The 16,799-nt window shown below is 46.3% G+C and overlaps 7 non-coding genes and 1 pseudogene across 7 annotated transcripts; all 8 read right to left on the reverse strand.

Moving 5' to 3' along the window:
* Positions 1-642: 642 nt before the first annotated feature.
* On the reverse strand, positions 643-833 carry LOC130331041 (U2 spliceosomal RNA). Its single transcript, XR_008874013.1, has one exon. It is a non-coding gene; the product is annotated as a U2 spliceosomal RNA (small nuclear RNA).
* A 2,079-nt stretch (positions 834-2,912) lies between these two features.
* On the reverse strand, positions 2,913-3,103 carry LOC130331043 (U2 spliceosomal RNA). The gene has a single exon (XR_008874015.1). It is a non-coding gene; the product is annotated as a U2 spliceosomal RNA (small nuclear RNA).
* Positions 3,104-5,185: 2,082 nt separating this feature from the next.
* On the reverse strand, positions 5,186-5,376 carry LOC130331044 (U2 spliceosomal RNA). The gene has a single exon (XR_008874016.1). It is a non-coding gene; the product is annotated as a U2 spliceosomal RNA (small nuclear RNA).
* A 2,087-nt stretch (positions 5,377-7,463) lies between these two features.
* LOC130331045 (U2 spliceosomal RNA) lies at positions 7,464-7,654 on the reverse strand. The gene has a single exon (XR_008874017.1). It is a non-coding gene; the product is annotated as a U2 spliceosomal RNA (small nuclear RNA).
* Positions 7,655-9,751: 2,097 nt separating this feature from the next.
* Positions 9,752-9,942, reverse strand: LOC130331046 (U2 spliceosomal RNA). Its single transcript, XR_008874018.1, has one exon. It is a non-coding gene; the product is annotated as a U2 spliceosomal RNA (small nuclear RNA).
* Positions 9,943-12,032: 2,090 nt separating this feature from the next.
* On the reverse strand, positions 12,033-12,214 carry LOC130331131 (U2 spliceosomal RNA). Its single transcript, XR_008874092.1, has one exon. It is a non-coding gene; the product is annotated as a U2 spliceosomal RNA (small nuclear RNA).
* Positions 12,215-12,908: 694 nt separating this feature from the next.
* On the reverse strand, positions 12,909-13,068 carry LOC130331133 (U2 spliceosomal RNA; annotated as a pseudogene).
* A 2,092-nt stretch (positions 13,069-15,160) lies between these two features.
* On the reverse strand, positions 15,161-15,351 carry LOC130331047 (U2 spliceosomal RNA). Its single transcript, XR_008874019.1, has one exon. It is a non-coding gene; the product is annotated as a U2 spliceosomal RNA (small nuclear RNA).
* Between the last annotated feature and the right edge of the window lie 1,448 nt (positions 15,352-16,799).

The raw sequence follows: 16,799 nt of genomic DNA on the forward strand, positions 1-16,799 counted from the left end.
ACCCTCTGTACTTTGGTCTATATTGATGCGGGACATAGACAGCCAGCTGATGACCAATCCATTAGTGCAATGGATGGCTGGAAGCATTTGTCTTTGCCTTTGCAATACCACAGAAGCAATGCATGGTCAATGTACAGCAATGACACACCTGTGTGAACAGCCAGGAGACCCCCCCCATGTTATGTTACATAGTTACATAGTTAGTACGGTCGAAAAAAGACATATGTCCATCAAGTTCAACCAGGGAATTAAGGGGTAGGGGTGTGGCGCGATATTGGGGAAGGGATGAGATTTTATATTTCTTCATAAGCATTAATCTTATTTTGTCAATTAGGAACATTCAGCACCCACCCGCTATCAAGGCAGCTGCCTATCATGTCATGCCCTACCTGCACAGGTGTGCTGGCTACTCAAATGATCCAATTAAGGAGGCCATTTAGTCAGCAGCAGCAGAAGTCCTGTGCCTGGACGCTCCAACAGCGGCCAGACACAAGCAGAAGCAGAAGCAGCAGAAGCAGCAGCAGCACCACCTTTTGTTTTTTGGCTGCAGCAGCAGCAGCAAGGCCCACAGGGCTGGCTAGCTGGCTAGCCAGCAAGCAGGTAGCAATGAAAGTAGGAATCTTTCTTTTTAACCCTGTAAGGGGGTGGTGCACTGTACCCGAAGATACTGCCATATCGGGTCAATGCATAGGGCGACGGAAGCAAGCTTCGAAATCGGCCCCCGTTCTCAAAAATCCATTTAATATATGGTCCCCAGATAGGGGACGTATCAGATATTAAACTGATAAGAACAGATACTACACTTGATCTTAGCCAAAAGGCCGAGAAGCGATAACCGTGAAAGGGGCGGGCCCAACAAGGTCCCCTTCATGGGCACTATCACTGCTTGCTGTCAGGGAGGCTGCCAGACAATTTTCCATGCACACTCTGGGCTGGGGGGCAGTCAACCACCAGTACACACAGCAGAACCTAAACCCATACCATTATTGCTAAGCAGCAAGACAGGGGCCCATTGCACTCCCACGGGGCCTTTTTAAATGCAATCCATAACCCGGATTTGCCAGGAACCCTTCTTACTCCTCCTACTTGCATGTGACACTGGGCTTAGGATCTGCATAGGAAACACACACACAAGCACACACCTACCTTTGTTGCCTGCAGATGCCTCCTTGGCTGTCCCCAAACGGTATCAAACCAACACCCACGGGAAGCTGTAAGCATAGAGGACATGCCTGCACCCCATTGGACTTACCTGTGTGGGTTAAATCCGGGTTATTTGACAACCTATGGCGGTGATGGTTCTGCTCAGGCAGAGCAGTGCTGATGCTCCTCATAAAGCTGTCGCTGCTGTGAAGGTTCTAGGTGACATCACAAATCCCTATGGTTACATACACAACAAAGCTGGGTTGTTGTTGTTTACACTCTGCAAGGCCTGTGGAAGTGAGTGACATCATAGCACTGTAGTTCTGAGGGTTCTAGATGGATGCAACAATCTCCTGTTGCTTCTATGAAGGCCATAATAGACGACATCACCCAAACAGCTCCATAGTCACATACACAGCAAAGGAGAGATGTTGTTTACACCTAGTGATGTCAGTGGTATTGAGTGACATCACAGCACAGTGCTAAGGCTCCTGGGCCTGGACACAGCAGCGGCTGCAATATCTCAACGGAGAATACGTTTATATATATGTGTGTGTGTGCGCGTATATATATATATATATATATATATATATATATATTTCTCCGCCGAAATCACTTTTAAACCCATTTCCACCTTTTTTTCCCTTCTCTTCCTCTTACTTTTTTTTCACGTTTTTTTACGTTTTTCTCCTTTTCGCCTCTTTTCTGGGCGTATTATTCTTCTTTTTCTTCTTTTTTTTCGTCTAATGCATACCCCATCAGTGCAGCAATGCTTATTCAATACCGCCAGCAGATGGAGACACTGGGGGATAATTTTCTAAGGATTTATACTGATTTTTCCTGTCTGAATTTGTCGCACAGAAAGTTGCAGGCCAAATATGTGTGACATTTCTGCGACTTTAGCTTCTAGAGCATTTTTACAACATTATACATAGGTGCTGAATACATAAAAAGCGACTGTTCAGCGACAGACAAGTCGCATCGGCTGAAAGTAGGCCAGAATGTCAGTCCATGTTGGAGCAGGTTTAGATACAGTCTAAAGTATAGATCTCAAAGTCTGTGCACAGAATTTAGCAAGGGCCTCGCACCTTCTGATGCATCAGGTAGGTGCACAATAGCATAGCCTAACCCTCTGTACTTTGGTCTATATTGATGCGGGACATAGACAGCCAGCTGATGACCAATCCATTAGTGCAATGGATGGCTGGAAGCATTTGTCTTTGCCTTTGCAATACCACAGAAGCAATGCATGGTCAATGTACAGCAATGACACACCTGTGTGAACAGCCAGGAGACCCCCCCCATGTTATGTTATATAGTTACATAGTTAGTACGGTCGAAAAAAGACATATGTCCATCAAGTTCAACCAGGGAATTAAGGGGTAGGGGTGTGGCGCGATATTGGGGAAGGGATGAGATTTTATATTTCTTCATAAGCATTAATCTTATTTTGTCAATTAGGAACATTCAGCACCCACCCGCTATCAAGGCAGCTGCCTATCATGTCATGCCCTACCTGCACAGGTGTGCTGGCTACTCAAATGATCCAATTAAGGAGGCCATTTAGTCAGCAGCAGCAGAAGTCCTGTGCCTGGACGCTCCAACAGCGGCCAGACACAAGCAGAAGCAGAAGCAGCAGAAGCAGCAGCAGCACCACCTTTTGTTTTTTGGCTGCAGCAGCAGCAGCAAGGCCCACAGGGCTGGCTAGCTGGCTAGCCAGCAAGCAGGTAGCAATGAAAGTAGGAATCTTTCTTTTTAACCCTGTAAGGGGGTGGTGCACTGTACCCGAAGATACTGCCATATCGGGTCAATGCATAGGGCGACGGAAGCAAGCTTCGAAATCGGCCCCCGTTCTCAAAAATCCATTTAATATATGGTCCCCAGATAGGGGACGTATCAGATATTAAACTGATAAGAACAGATACTACACTTGATCTTAGCCAAAAGGCCGAGAAGCGATAACCGTGAAAGGGGCGGGCCCAACAAGGTCCCCTTCATGGGCACTATCACTGCTTGCTGTCAGGGAGGCTGCCAGACAATTTTCCATGCACACTCTGGGCTGGGGGGCAGTCAACCACCAGTACACACAGCAGAACCTAAACCCATACCATTATTGCTAAGCAGCAAGACAGGGGCCCATTGCACTCCCACGGGGCCTTTTTAAATGCAATCCATAACCCGGATTTGCCAGGAACCCTTCTTACTCCTCCTACTTGCATGTGACACTGGGCTTAGGATCTGCATAGGAAACACACACACAAGCACACACCTACCTTTGTTGCCTGCAGATGCCTCCTTGGCTGTCCCCAAACGGTATCAAACCAACACCCACGGGAAGCTGTAAGCATAGAGGACATGCCTGCACCCCATTGGACTTACCTGTGTGGGTTAAATCCGGGTTATTTGACAACCTATGGCGGTGATGGTTCTGCTCAGGCAGAGCAGTGCTGATGCTCCTCATAAAGCTGTCGCTGCTGTGAAGGTTCTAGGTGACATCACAAATCCCTATGGTTACATACACAACAAAGCTGGGTTGTTGTTGTTTACACTCTGCAAGGCCTGTGGAAGTGAGTGACATCATAGCACTGTAGTTCTGAGGGTTCTAGATGGATGCAACAATCTCCTGTTGCTTCTATGAAGGCCATAATAGACGACATCACCAAACAGCTCCATAGTCACATACACAGCAAAGGAGAGATGTTGTTTACACCTAGTGATGTCAGTGGTATTGAGTGACATCACAGCACAGTGCTAAGGCTCCTGGGCCTGGACACAGCAGCGGCTGCAATATCTCAACGGAGAATACGTTTATATATATGTGTGTGTGTGCGCGTATATATATATATATATATATATATATATATATATATATTTCTCCGCCGAAATCACTTTTAAACCCATTTCCACCTTTTTTTCCCTTCTCTTCCTCTTACTTTTTTTTCACGTTTTTTTACGTTTTTCTCCTTTTCGCCTCTTTTCTGGGCGTATTATTCTTCTTTTTCTTCTTTTTTTTCGTCTAATGCATACCCCATCAGTGCAGCAATGCTTATTCAATACCGCCAGCAGATGGAGACACTGGGGGATAATTTTCTAAGGATTTATACTGATTTTTCCTGTCTGAATTTGTCGCACAGAAAGTTGCAGGCCAAATATGTGTGACATTTCTGCGACTTTAGCTTCTAGAGCATTTTTACAACATTATACATAGGTGCTGAATACATAAAAAGCGACTGTTCAGCGACAGACAAGTCGCATCGGCTGAAAGTAGGCCAGAATGTCAGTCCATGTTGGAGCAGGTTTAGATACAGTCTAAAGTATAGATCTCAAAGTCTGTGCACAGAATTTAGCAAGGGCCTCGCACCTTCTGATGCATCAGGTAGGTGCACAATAGCATAGCCTAACCCTCTGTACTTTGGTCTATATTGATGCGGGACATAGACAGCCAGCTGATGACCAATCCATTAGTGCAATGGATGGCTGGAAGCATTTGTCTTTGCCTTTGCAATACCACAGAAGCAATGCATGGTCAATGTACAGCAATGACACACCTGTGTGAACAGCCAGGAGACCCCCCCCATGTTATGTTACATAGTTACATAGTTAGTACGGTCGAAAAAAGACATATGTCCATCAAGTTCAACCAGGGAATTAAGGGGTAGGGGTGTGGCGCGATATTGGGGAAGGGATGAGATTTTATATTTCTTCATAAGCATTAATCTTATTTTGTCAATTAGGAACATTCAGCACCCACCCGCTATCAAGGCAGCTGCCTATCATGTCATGCCCTACCTGCACAGGTGTGCTGGCTACTCAAATGATCCAATTAAGGAGGCCATTTAGTCAGCAGCAGCAGAAGTCCTGTGCCTGGACGCTCCAACAGCGGCCAGACACAAGCAGAAGCAGAAGCAGCAGAAGCAGCAGCAGCACCACCTTTTGTTTTTTGGCTGCAGCAGCAGCAGCAAGGCCCACAGGGCTGGCTAGCTGGCTAGCCAGCAAGCAGGTAGCAATGAAAGTAGGAATCTTTCTTTTTAACCCTGTAAGGGGGTGGTGCACTGTACCCGAAGATACTGCCATATCGGGTCAATGCATAGGGCGACGGAAGCAAGCTTCGAAATCGGCCCCCGTTCTCAAAAATCCATTTAATATATGGTCCCCAGATAGGGGACGTATCAGATATTAAACTGATAAGAACAGATACTACACTTGATCTTAGCCAAAAGGCCGAGAAGCGATAACCGTGAAAGGGGCGGGCCCAACAAGGTCCCCTTCATGGGCACTATCACTGCTTGCTGTCAGGGAGGCTGCCAGACAATTTTCCATGCACACTCTGGGCTGGGGGGCAGTCAACCACCAGTACACACAGCAGAACCTAAACCCATACCATTATTGCTAAGCAGCAAGACAGGGGCCCATTGCACTCCCACGGGGCCTTTTTAAATGCAATCCATAACCCGGATTTGCCAGGAACCCTTCTTACTCCTCCTACTTGCATGTGACACTGGGCTTAGGATCTGCATAGGAAACACACACACAAGCACACACCTACCTTTGTTGCCTGCAGATGCCTCCTTGGCTGTCCCCAAACGGTATCAAACCAACACCCACGGGAAGCTGTAAGCATAGAGGACATGCCTGCACCCCATTGGACTTACCTGTGTGGGTTAAATCCGGGTTATTTGACAACCTATGGCGGTGATGGTTCTGCTCAGGCAGAGCAGTGCTGATGCTCCTCATAAAGCTGTCGCTGCTGTGAAGGTTCTAGGTGACATCACAAATCCCTATGGTTACATACACAACAAAGCTGGGTTGTTGTTGTTTACACTCTGCAAGGCCTGTGGAAGTGAGTGACATCATAGCACTGTAGTTCTGAGGGTTCTAGATGGATGCAACAATCTCCTGTTGCTTCTATGAAGGCCATAATAGACGACATCACCAAACAGCTCCATAGTCACATACACAGCAAAGGAGAGATGTTGTTTACACCTAGTGATGTCAGTGGTATTGAGTGACATCACAGCACAGTGCTAAGGCTCCTGGGCCTGGACACAGCAGCGGCTGCAATATCTCAACGGAGAATACGTTTATATATATGTGTGTGTGTGCGCGTATATATATATATATATATATATATATATATATATATATATATATTCTCCGCCGAAATCACTTTTAAACCCATTTCCACCTTTTTTTCCCTTCTCTTCCTCTTACTTTTTTTTCACGTTTTTTTACGTTTTTCTCCTTTTCGCCTCTTTTCTGGGCGTATTATTCTTCTTTTTCTTCTTTTTTTTCGTCTAATGCATACCCCATCAGTGCAGCAATGCTTATTCAATACCGCCAGCAGATGGAGACACTGGGGGATAATTTTCTAAGGATTTATACTGATTTTTCCTGTCTGAATTTGTCGCACAGAAAGTTGCAGGCCAAATATGTGTGACATTTCTGCGACTTTAGCTTCTAGAGCATTTTTACAACATTATACATAGGTGCTGAATACATAAAAAGCGACTGTTCAGCGACAGACAAGTCGCATCGGCTGAAAGTAGGCCAGAATGTCAGTCCATGTTGGAGCAGGTTTAGATACAGTCTAAAGTATAGATCTCAAAGTCTGTGCACAGAATTTAGCAAGGGCCTCGCACCTTCTGATGCATCAGGTAGGTGCACAATAGCATAGCCTAACCCTCTGTACTTTGGTCTATATTGATGCGGGACATAGACAGCCAGCTGATGACCAATCCATTAGTGCAATGGATGGCTGGAAGCATTTGTCTTTGCCTTTGCAATACCACAGAAGCAATGCATGGTCAATGTACAGCAATGACACACCTGTGTGAACAGCCAGGAGACCCCCCCCATGTTATGTTACATAGTTACATAGTTAGTACGGTCGAAAAAAGACATATGTCCATCAAGTTCAACCAGGGAATTAAGGGGTAGGGGTGTGGCGCGATATTGGGGAAGGGATGAGATTTTATATTTCTTCATAAGCATTAATCTTATTTTGTCAATTAGGAACATTCAGCACCCACCCGCTATCAAGGCAGCTGCCTATCATGTCATGCCCTACCTGCACAGGTGTGCTGGCTACTCAAATGATCCAATTAAGGAGGCCATTTAGTCAGCAGCAGCAGAAGTCCTGTGCCTGGACGCTCCAACAGCGGCCAGACACAAGCAGAAGCAGAAGCAGCAGAAGCAGCAGCAGCACCACCTTTTGTTTTTTGGCTGCAGCAGCAGCAGCAAGGCCCACAGGGCTGGCTAGCTGGCTAGCCAGCAAGCAGGTAGCAATGAAAGTAGGAATCTTTCTTTTTAACCCTGTAAGGGGGTGGTGCACTGTACCCGAAGATACTGCCATATCGGGTCAATGCATAGGGCGACGGAAGCAAGCTTCGAAATCGGCCCCCGTTCTCAAAAATCCATTTAATATATGGTCCCCAGATAGGGGACGTATCAGATATTAAACTGATAAGAACAGATACTACACTTGATCTTAGCCAAAAGGCCGAGAAGCGATAACCGTGAAAGGGGCGGGCCCAACAAGGTCCCCTTCATGGGCACTATCACTGCTTGCTGTCAGGGAGGCTGCCAGACAATTTTCCATGCACACTCTGGGCTGGGGGGCAGTCAACCACCAGTACACACAGCAGAACCTAAACCCATACCATTATTGCTAAGCAGCAAGACAGGGGCCCATTGCACTCCCACGGGGCCTTTTTAAATGCAATCCATAACCCGGATTTGCCAGGAACCCTTCTTACTCCTCCTACTTGCATGTGACACTGGGCTTAGGATCTGCATAGGAAACACACACACAAGCACACACCTACCTTTGTTGCCTGCAGATGCCTCCTTGGCTGTCCCCAAACGGTATCAAACCAACACCCACGGGAAGCTGTAAGCATAGAGGACATGCCTGCACCCCATTGGACTTACCTGTGTGGGTTAAATCCGGGTTATTTGACAACCTATGGCGGTGATGGTTCTGCTCAGGCAGAGCAGTGCTGATGCTCCTCATAAAGCTGTCGCTGCTGTGAAGGTTCTAGGTGACATCACAAATCCCTATGGTTACATACACAACAAAGCTGGGTTGTTGTTGTTTACACTCTGCAAGGCCTGTGGAAGTGAGTGACATCATAGCACTGTAGTTCTGAGGGTTCTAGATGGATGCAACAATCTCCTGTTGCTTCTATGAAGGCCATAATAGACGACATCACCAAACAGCTCCATAGTCACATACACAGCAAAGGAGAGATGTTGTTTACACCTAGTGATGTCAGTGGTATTGAGTGACATCACAGCACAGTGCTAAGGCTCCTGGGCCTGGACACAGCAGCGGCTGCAATATCTCAACGGAGAATACGTTTATATATATGTGTGTGTGTGCGCGTATATATATATATATATATATATATATATATATATATATATATATTTCTCCGCCGAAATCACTTTTAAACCCATTTCCACCTTTTTTTCCCTTCTCTTCCTCTTACTTTTTTTTCACGTTTTTTTACGTTTTTCTCCTTTTCGCCTCTTTTCTGGGCGTATTATTCTTCTTTTTCTTCTTTTTTTTCGTCTAATGCATACCCCATCAGTGCAGCAATGCTTATTCAATACCGCCAGCAGATGGAGACACTGGGGGATAATTTTCTAAGGATTTATACTGATTTTTCCTGTCTGAATTTGTCGCACAGAAAGTTGCAGGCCAAATATGTGTGACATTTCTGCGACTTTAGCTTCTAGAGCATTTTTACAACATTATACATAGGTGCTGAATACATAAAAAGCGACTGTTCAGCGACAGACAAGTCGCATCGGCTGAAAGTAGGCCAGAATGTCAGTCCATGTTGGAGCAGGTTTAGATACAGTCTAAAGTATAGATCTCAAAGTCTGTGCACAGAATTTAGCAAGGGCCTCGCACCTTCTGATGCATCAGGTAGGTGCACAATAGCATAGCCTAACCCTCTGTACTTTGGTCTATATTGATGCGGGACATAGACAGCCAGCTGATGACCAATCCATTAGTGCAATGGATGGCTGGAAGCATTTGTCTTTGCCTTTGCAATACCACAGAAGCAATGCATGGTCAATGTACAGCAATGACACACCTGTGTGAACAGCCAGGAGACCCCCCCCATGTTATGTTACATAGTTACATAGTTAGTACGGTCGAAAAAAGACATATGTCCATCAAGTTCAACCAGGGAATTAAGGGGTAGGGGTGTGGCGCGATATTGGGGAAGGGATGAGATTTTATATTTCTTCATAAGCATTAATCTTATTTTGTCAATTAGGAACATTCAGCACCCACCCGCTATCAAGGCAGCTGCCTATCATGTCATGCCCTACCTGCACAGGTGTGCTGGCTACTCAAATGATCCAATTAAGGAGGCCATATAGTCAGCAGCAGCAGAAGTCCTGTGCCTGGACGCTCCAACAGCGGCCAGACACAAGCAGAAGCAGAAGCAGCAGAAGCAGCAGAAGCAGCAGCAGCACCACCTTTTGTTTTTTGGCTGCAGCAGCAGCAGCAAGGCCCACAGGGCTGGCTAGCTGGCTAGCCAGCAAGCAGGTAGCAATGAAAGTAGGAATCTTTCTTTTTAACCCTGTAAGGGGGTGGTGCACTGTACCCGAAGATACTGCCATATCGGGTCAATGCATAGGGCGACGGAAGCAAGCTTCGAAATCGGCCCCCGTTCTCAAAAATCCATTTAATATATGGTCCCCAGATAGGGGACGTATCAGATATTAAACTGATAAGAACAGATACTACACTTGATCTTAGCCAAAAGGCCGAGAAGCGATAACCGTGAAAGGGGCGGGCCCAACAAGGTCCCCTTCATGGGCACTATCACTGCTTGCTGTCAGGGAGGCTGCCAGACAATTTTCCATGCACACTCTGGGCTGGGGGGCAGTCAACCACCAGTACACACAGCAGAACCTAAACCCATACCATTATTGCTAAGCAGCAAGACAGGGGCCCATTGCACTCCCACGGGGCCTTTTTAAATGCAATCCATAACCCGGATTTGCCAGGAACCCTTCTTACTCCTCCTACTTGCATGTGACACTGGGCTTAGGATCTGCATAGGAAACACACACACAAGCACACACCTACCTTTGTTGCCTGCAGATGCCTCCTTGGCTGTCCCCAAACGGTATCAAACCAACACCCACGGGAAGCTGTAAGCATAGAGGACATGCCTGCACCCCATTGGACTTACCTGTGTGGGTTAAATCCGGGTTATTTGACAACCTATGGCGGTGATGGTTCTGCTCAGGCAGAGCAGTGCTGATGCTCCTCATAAAGCTGTCGCTGCTGTGAAGGTTCTAGGTGACATCACAAATCCCTATGGTTACATACACAACAAAGCTGGGTTGTTGTTGTTTACACTCTGCAAGGCCTGTGGAAGTGAGTGACATCATAGCACTGTAGTTCTGAGGGTTCTAGATGGATGCAACAATCTCCTGTTGCTTCTATGAAGGCCATAATAGACGACATCACCAAACAGCTCCATAGTCACATACACAGCAAAGGAGAGATGTTGTTTACACCTAGTGATGTCAGTGGTATTGAGTGACATCACAGCACAGTGCTAAGGCTCCTGGGCCTGGACACAGCAGCGGCTGCAATATCTCAACGGAGAATACGTTTATATATATGTGTGTGTGTGCGCGTATATATATATATATATATATATATATATATATATATATATATATATTTCTCCGCCGAAATCACTTTTAAACCCATTTCCACCTTTTTTTCCCTTCTCTTCCTCTTACTTTTTTTTCACGTTTTTTTACGTTTTTCTCCTTTTCGCCTCTTTTCTGGGCGTATTATTCTTCTTTTTCTTCTTTTTTTTCGTCTAATGCATACCCCATCAGTGCAGCAATGCTTATTCAATACCGCCAGCAGATGGAGACACTGGGGGATAATTTTCTAAGGATTTATACTGATTTTTCCTGTCTGAATTTGTCGCACAGAAAGTTGCAGGCCAAATATGTGTGACATTTCTGCGACTTTAGCTTCTAGAGCATTTTTACAACATTATACATAGGTGCTGAATACATAAAAAGCGACTGTTCAGCGACAGACAAGTCGCATCGGCTGAAAGTAGGCCAGAATGTCAGTCCATGTTGGAGCAGGTTTAGATACAGTCTAAAGTATAGATCTCAAAGTCTGTGCACAGAATTTAGCAAGGGCCTCGCACCTTCTGATGCATCAGGTAGGTGCACAATAGCATAGCCTAACCCTCTGTACTTTGGTCTATATTGATGCGGGACATAGACAGCCAGCTGATGACCAATCCATTAGTGCAATGGATGGCTGGAAGCATTTGTCTTTGCCTTTGCAATACCACAGAAGCAATGCATGGTCAATGTACAGCAATGACACACCTGTGTGAACAGCCAGGAGACCCCCCCCATGTTATGTTACATAGTTACATAGTTAGTACGGTCGAAAAAAGACATATGTCCATCAAGTTCAACCAGGGAATTAAGGGGTAGGGGTGTGGCGCGATATTGGGGAAGGGATGAGATTTTATATTTCTTCATAAGCATTAATCTTATTTTGTCAATTAGGAACATTCAGCACCCACCCGCTATCAAGGCAGCTGCCTATCATGTCATGCCCTACCTGCACAGGTGTGCTGGCTACTCAAATGATCCAATTAAGGAGGCCATTTAGTCAGCAGCAGCAGAAGTCCTGTGCCTGGACGCTCCAACAGCGGCCAGACACAAGCAGAAGCAGAAGCAGCAGAAGCAGCAGCAGCACCACCTTTTGTTTTTTGGCTGCAGCAGCAGCAGCAAGGCCCACAGGGCTGGCTAGCTGGCTAGCCAGCAAGCAGGTAGCAATGAAAGTAGGAATCTTTCTTTTTAACCCTGTAAGGGGGTGGTGCACTGTACCCGAAGATACTGCCATATCGGGTCAATGCATAGGGCGACGGAAGCAAGCTTCGAAATCGGCCCCCGTTCTCAAAAATCCATTTAATATATGGTCCCCAGATAGGGGACGTATCAGATATTAAACTGATAAGAACAGATTTTTTTTTTTTTTTTATCTAAAGCCGAGGAACGTGCTTTCGATTCACCCAAAGTGCAAGAAAAAGTGCAAACGTGTTACACTAAAAAAACGTGCACAAAGGATGCGGTCTATCGCAAGCCCTTCTCCGATAGGAGAGAGGCCCCCCCAACAAACCTTACCCTTCGCCTCCGGACCAAAAGGTACCTGCGAGGTTCCAGGTTCGATGTCCCTTTTCGCCGAAGCTACTAGGGGACCACAAATGCTCCCGGCATCCCCCTTGGCGTTAGCCAAGGTATCTGCCCGCAGAGCCGATTACGGTAGGTACCCTGCCAAAGCAGGAGTACCCGGGGTGTTTGCAGGGAGGTGCGGAACCTAATGGCCACACACACCTCCCCTAGACCGCCAGGAGGGACACCCAGAAGGGCTACCGCATCCTGACCAATCCTGTGAACACACAACACACAAAAAGTGACACAGTGAGACAAAAAAGAAATAAATAAGTGAATGTGTGCAGATATACTGCCCGGACATCCGGCCGGATCTATAAAAATTTCTCTGATCCTAGCCAGAAGGCCGGGAATCAAGAGGTGAGTGCCACAAGGTGAAGAGATTATGGTGCCCGTGCTTCAACTCAGTGAGCCTATCCTCCCAGTGAGTTTCGGCACCTCGGGGTCACCACTCCCCGAGGCACAAAAGTACCTCGGCTCTAGACCCTCTCAGCCTCATGGCGAGACCCGGAGGGAACAGGTCACATCGGGGCAGCCGTCGAGCTGATTCCTCAGAACCAGCCCCGGAAAGCCCTGGTACACCTGCATCCTCCATGCAGCACCCATCCCCACCAGCATGAAAACTGATAAGAACAGATACTACACTTGATCTTAGCCAAAAGGCCGAGAAGCGATAACCGTGAAAGGGGCGGGCCCAACAAGGTCCCCTTCATGGGCACTATCACTGCTTGCTGTCAGGGAGGCTGCCAGACAATTTTCCATGCACACTCTGGGCTGGGGGGCAGTCAACCACCAGTACACACAGCAGAACCTAAACCCATACCATTATTGCTAAGCAGCAAGACAGGGGCCCATTGCACTCCCACGGGGCCTTTTTAAATGCAATCCATAACCCGGATTTGCCAGGAACCCTTCTTACTCCTCCTACTTGCATGTGACACTGGGCTTAGGATCTGCATAGGAAACACACACACAAGCACACACCTACCTTTGTTGCCTGCAGATGCCTCCTTGGCTGTCCCCAAACGGTATCAAACCAACACCCACGGGAAGCTGTAAGCATAGAGGACATGCCTGCACCCCATTGGACTTACCTGTGTGGGTTAAATCCGGGTTATTTGACAACCTATGGCGGTGATGGTTCTGCTCAGGCAGAGCAGTGCTGATGCTCCTCATAAAGCTGTCGCTGCTGTGAAGGTTCTAGGTGACATCACAAATCCCTATGGTTACATACACAACAAAGCTGGGTTGTTGTTGTTTACACTCTGCAAGGCCTGTGGAAGTGAGTGACATCATAGCACTGTAGTTCTGAGGGTTCTAGATGGATGCAACAATCTCCTGTTGCTTCTATGAAGGCCATAATAGACGACATCACCAAACAGCTCCATAGTCACATACACAGCAAAGGAGAGATGTTGTTTACACCTAGTGATGTCAGTGGTATTGAGTGACATCACAGCACAGTGCTAAGGCTCCTGGGCCTGGACACAGCAGCGGCTGCAATATCTCAACGGAGAATACGTTTATATATATGTGTGTGTGTGCGCGTATATATATATATATATATATATATATATATATATATATATATATATATTTCTCCGCCGAAATCACTTTTAAACCCATTTCCACCTTTTTTTCCCTTCTCTTCCTCTTACTTTTTTTTCACGTTTTTTTACGTTTTTCTCCTTTTCGCCTCTTTTCTGGGCGTATTATTCTTCTTTTTCTTCTTTTTTTTCGTCTAATGCATACCCCATCAGTGCAGCAATGCTTATTCAATACCGCCAGCAGATGGAGACACTGGGGGATAATTTTCTAAGGATTTATACTGATTTTTCCTGTCTGAATTTGTCGCACAGAAAGTTGCAGGCCAAATATGTGTGACATTTCTGCGACTTTAGCTTCTAGAGCATTTTTACAACATTATACATAGGTGCTGAATACATAAAAAGCGACTGTTCAGCGACAGACAAGTCGCATCGGCTGAAAGTAGGCCAGAATGTCAGTCCATGTTGGAGCAGGTTTAGATACAGTCTAAAGTATAGATCTCAAAGTCTGTGCACAGAATTTAGCAAGGGCCTCGCACCTTCTGATGCATCAGGTAGGTGCACAATAGCATAGCCTAACCCTCTGTACTTTGGTCTATATTGATGCGGGACATAGACAGCCAGCTGATGACCAATCCATTAGTGCAATGGATGGCTGGAAGCATTTGTCTTTGCCTTTGCAATACCACAGAAGCAATGCATGGTCAATGTACAGCAATGACACACCTGTGTGAACAGCCAGGAGACCCCCCCCATGTTATGTTACATAGTTACATAGTTAGTACGGTCGAAAAAAGACATATGTCCATCAAGTTCAACCAGGGAATTAAGGGGTAGGGGTGTGGCGCGATATTGGGGAAGGGATGAGATTTTATATTTCTTCATAAGCATTAATCTTATTTTGTCAATTAGGAACATTCAGCACCCACCCGCTATCAAGGCAGCTGCCTATCATGTCATGCCCTACCTGCACAGGTGTGCTGGCTACTCAAATGATCCAATTAAGGAGGCCATTTAGTCAGCAGCAGCAGAAGTCCTGTGCCTGGACGCTCCAACAGCGGCCAGACACAAGCAGAAGCAGAAGCAGCAGAAGCAGCAGCAGCACCACCTTTTGTTTTTTGGCTGCAGCAGCAGCAGCAAGGCCCACAGGGCTGGCTAGCTGGCTAGCCAGCAAGCAGGTAGCAATGAAAGTAGGAATCTTTCTTTTTAACCCTGTAAGGGGGTGGTGCACTGTACCCGAAGATACTGCCATATCGGGTCAATGCATAGGGCGACGGAAGCAAGCTTCGAAATCGGCCCCCGTTCTCAAAAATCCATTTAATATATGGTCCCCAGATAGGGGACGTATCAGATATTAAACTGATAAGAACAGATACTACACTTGATCTTAGCCAAAAGGCCGAGAAGCGATAACCGTGAAAGGGGCGGGCCCAACAAGGTCCCCTTCATGGGCACTATCACTGCTTGCTGTCAGGGAGGCTGCCAGACAATTTTCCATGCACACTCTGGGCTGGGGGGCAGTCAACCACCAGTACACACAGCAGAACCTAAACCCATACCATTATTGCTAAGCAGCAAGACAGGGGCCCATTGCACTCCCACGGGGCCTTTTTAAATGCAATCCATAACCCGGATTTGCCAGGAACCCTTCTTACTCCTCCTACTTGCATGTGACACTGGGCTTAGGATCTGCATAGGAAACACACACACAAGCACACACCTACCTTTGTTGCCTGCAGATGCCTCCTTGGCTGTCCCCAAACGGTATCAAACCAACACCCACGGGAAGCTGTAAGCATAGAGGACATGCCTGCACCCCATTGGACTTACCTGTGTGGGTTAAATCCGGGTTATTTGACAACCTATGGCGGTGATGGTTCTGCTCAGGCAGAGCAGTGCTGATGCTCCTCATAAAGCTGTCGCTGCTGTGAAGGTTCTAGGTGACATCACAAATCCCTATGGTTACATACACAACAAAGCTGGGTTGTTGTTGTTTACACTCTGCAAGGCCTGTGGAAGTGAGTGACATCATAGCACTGTAGTTCTGAGGGTTCTAGATGGATGCAACAATCTCCTGTTGCTTCTATGAAGGCCATAATAGACGACATCACCAAACAGCTCCATAGTCACATACACAGCAAAGGAGAGATGTTGTTTACACCTAGTGATGTCAGTGGTATTGAGTGACATCACAGCACAGTGCTAAGGCTCCTGGGCCTGGACACAGCAGCGGCTGCAATATCTCAACGGAGAATACGTTTATATATATGTGTGTGTGTGCGCGTATATATATATATATATATATATATATATATATATATATATATATTTCTCCGCCGAAATCACTTTTAAACCCATTTCCACCTTTTTTTCCCTTCTCTTCCTCTTACTTTTTTTTCACGTTTTTTTACGTTTTTCTCCTTTTCGCCTCTTTTCTGGGCGTATTATTCTTCTTTTTCTTCTTTTTTTTCGTCTAATGCATACCCCATCAGTGCAGCAATGCTTATTCAATACCGCCAGCAGATGGAGACACTGGGGGATAATTTTCTAAGGATTTATACTGATTTTTCCTGTCTGAATTTGTCGCACAGAAAGTTGCAGGCCAAATATGTGTGACATTTCTGCGACTTTAGCTTCTAGAGCATTTTTACAACATTATACATAGGTGCTGAATACATAAAAAGCGACTGTTCAGCGACAGACAAGTCGCATCGGCTGAAAGTAGGCCAGAATGTCAGTCCATGTTGGAGCAGGTTTAGATACAGTCTAAAGTATAGATCTCAAAGTCTGTGCACAGAATTTAGCAAGGGCCTCGCACCTTCTGATGCATCAGGTAGGTGCACAATAGCATAGCCTAAC

This window comes from Hyla sarda, unplaced genomic scaffold, assembly GCF_029499605.1.
Source record: "Hyla sarda isolate aHylSar1 unplaced genomic scaffold, aHylSar1.hap1 scaffold_346, whole genome shotgun sequence".
In the NCBI taxonomy this organism is placed as follows: Eukaryota; Metazoa; Chordata; class Amphibia; order Anura; family Hylidae; genus Hyla; species Hyla sarda.